General features: G+C 33.8%; 1 protein-coding gene across 1 annotated transcript in view; it reads right to left on the bottom strand.

The window, feature by feature from the left end:
- Nucleotides 1-679: 679 nt before the first annotated feature.
- LOC117180291 (protein vein) overlaps nucleotides 680-3,280 on the bottom strand; it is a 499,073-nt gene continuing 496,472 nt past the window's right edge. Inside the window, exon 7 of the mRNA XM_033372709.1 lies at nucleotides 680-741. The gene's annotated coding sequence lies outside the window, so the exon portion shown is untranslated. The remainder of the gene's footprint in view (nucleotides 742-3,280) is intronic.

Genomic DNA, 3,280 nt, shown 5'->3' with positions numbered 1-3,280 from the left:
CTCCAAAAATCAGCTTGCCTCAATGTAGTAGCAACTTGAATGTAACAAATCACTAAAGTTCAGCAAATTTGAATTCTTCGACAGCATTTATGTGCAATACAATCTAGGCAAGCTACGAAATTTAAATTTAAGCAATTTACATGAAGTATTTAACCATACACAAAGTTTCAAGAACTTTAAAAATTGGGACAAAAGCCATCAAGTGCCCTTAAAAAGGGTTTTATAAGCTCCGTGATTGCCAACGGATAAAGATCTATAGCTTTAGCATTTGCCTAAATATATGGACACTACCAAACTGCTAGATTATTATTACATTCAACGATTGACCGATTTAATTTTTAATCATAAAAAGAAGCTCAGCTCAGGTTTTTCGAATAAATTATCATTAAAATATGTCACCCCACAATAACAATAAAAGGACATGGTACGTGTTTAATCGTATAGTCGCCAAAAACTGTTTAAGAGATAAGGTTTAAAATTACAGATTGTTTTTTAAATCGATTTTTAAGTATTGTTCTAAATAACTGATTTACCTTCCACGGGATATGTTCCTTGTGCAGTGGCTTAAGCTTGAACGCAAACACTTCCGGCATCACAGGTTGATTTTTCGGAAAAGTTTGTCTCTAGAGATACGCCAGGCTACCCGGATTTCAGCGACTTCGGCTTATGGTGTTCTTGGATATGGGAATGCGGGATGTACGTAAGACGGTGGCGGTGGCTCAAATTGTTTCTCCAGGCTTTCTGCAGAATAAAAGTAATGCTAATTTATATTATTTTCTAGACAAACGTAAAATTTTAAATTATCAGATTAGATTGAATGGTCTGATTAGAATGAAATTATAAAAAGAAAATATACTGATTTTATATGTAGTATCAATATACGTTTTGCACAAATAAGAAATATGTGTGTATGAAATATATATAATTAGAAAATATGTTAATCAAAAACCGCAGGATCCTCCGAAAAAAAAATTGGGAGTTGGCACACGGAGGCATTTATGTAAACTTTTAAATGCAGTTGATCAAAACGAATTCTTCAAAATAAATTAATTAATATATTCAATAAATACGCAAAATAGTTGTAAACACTAACAAAATAATGGTTATTTTGCTATAAATACCTCTATGTTCCGGCTGTATGAAAATTTTGTGGAATGTCCCCAATCAATTTTCACCGCCTAGATAAGAAAAAATATGATGTTTTGTTACTTTTGAAAAAGTATTCCAGCAGATTAAATGTACCTACATTATGTTTTCCTAAATTATTTAAAAGTAAGAAAACTACTTAAAGATATATCACATATCAAAAATAAATTCTGTATTTTTTGTTCCAGGAGGTCAAAATCGAATTACCATACAATAATTTTCTACAAAAAAATTACCCATTTTTGGTTCGCAGTTTTTGTTTGAGAGGGCCTTACATGAAATTAACGTAAACTTGTTTCGGATATAGCAGTCTCATATAAGAAGAGATTTAACATTACTTAAATAAATTAAATTTTTAGTTACATTGATACTTCATGACAAGCTTAGCACATGTAGCCGAATAAGCAAACTGACGCGATTGGAATTACTTGAAAAATGCAGTGTTAAAACAAGCTTCAAGCTTATAAGTTTTCCCTTGGTATCAGTTCTCCAAAATAAAAATAAAAATACATGTTTGCAAGAATTTTTAGGGCATATTTTCCTCATATGGATTCAAGTCTTCCATTGTTAATCTTTTTTCAGACCATCCCTATAGCATGATAGCATTGCTGGGTAAATCTTAACATGATACTTCTTGGTCGCAGCTACTCAATCACTCCCTAGCCAAGTTTCCCTCTTTCTACCCATTAGTTATTGAAAATGATGTCCGGAGAAGACTTGCCCGAAAATGATCATGAGCAAGATCCACGATATTTCATGGAGACAAGATACCTGTGGAAGTAATGCGAAGAAGATATTGTCTTGGACAAGAGGTTTTCAGTAAGGATAATTTTTGGAAAGCGATGATCGCGCACACGTTTTTGCTATAGGCTTGTCACATCCTCGACAATTTTAGGCATTTTCAAAGTTATTTTTAAGATTATAAAAATATAAATTATTATTTGAAAACCTTGCAAAATTTCATTATGAGAAAATAGGATGCAATCTGACGCACTAAAAAGTGGATACTTGTCTTGCAGAAATGAGAATTTACGGAAGTAATTTCTACTACAGTGTTCCGCTAAATTAGCTGTGAGCCTGGAAATAGAGTAACACCTTCGTACTGCCATTATGGAGTCATAAGGACCCTCCCAACATAGGCTAAAATTAATGTCCTGCTATTAAGTTTATTTGGAAGGCAGACCAAATTCGTCCTACTAAGTCTCAGGGCAGGTAGCCAACTTGGTTGACCATGCTTAGTGCTAGCTTAATATGTATTTTGCACCGATTAGATGATAATAAGGCTATCAGGGACGATTCTTAAATTTTCATCAGGCTAGAAATCATAATAGAACTAACAAGATTGAAATAAATGTGAACTTCTGCGAAGAAAGGGACTTAATGTGGAAAAAATCGATTTTAATTTTCTTACGCTAATCAATAGTTTTTAAGTTACTCTTTCATTTCCGATTATTAGAATTTTTTTAAGTTAATAACTTTTCTTGTTATTAAGGTTATTAGGCCTAAAGGTGCCCGTCCTGTAAAATTTAGCTTTAACGTATCAGGTCTCTTTTTTCCCGGACGGTCACATGTATACCCTTTAATTTTATTTAATCCCTCCTTTAATTCTACAATTTAACAAGTGGAGTGCAACCTCTACCTTTATGAAGATAATTAAAATGCGTTTACTTTTTGGCCGAAATCGTTGCTAGATTTACCTGCTTTATATTACGCACCTCTGAAGTGGGAAAATGTCCCAGGTGGAAGTTCCCGACAAAGTCCTAGTACCGTACGTCTGCATTGGGACAGTAGTGGGCCAGTACTGGCTTTTAATGCAGCGCATTACTCCATAACACCCAAGTAAAAATGCTTCGACTTGTGTTCGACTAGAATTGCCCCCAATCAAGACATTCTAAAGTCGAAAAGTTCGACTTGAGCATGTCTCAGTTTTGAGACGGAGCCACATTTCAATTTATGTCTTGGAGACAAGTTTCTATATCTTGAAGACATCCATTTATCTCCTGAGTCGAATTTTTAGGACTCCAAAACAAGCGGTTTATGACTTCGAGTGCATACCTGTCCTAACAAAAAGGGTCATTCTGACTGTCATAAAGCTAATCTTTGATAATGATGAAACAATTTTGTATATTTTTAT

The sequence above is a fragment of the Belonocnema kinseyi genome, chromosome 1 (assembly GCF_010883055.1).
Source record: "Belonocnema kinseyi isolate 2016_QV_RU_SX_M_011 chromosome 1, B_treatae_v1, whole genome shotgun sequence".
NCBI classification, from domain to species: Eukaryota; Metazoa; Arthropoda; class Insecta; order Hymenoptera; family Cynipidae; genus Belonocnema; species Belonocnema kinseyi.
Note: the sequence above shows the minus strand (reverse complement) of the source record. Positions and strands in the feature narration are given on the sequence as shown.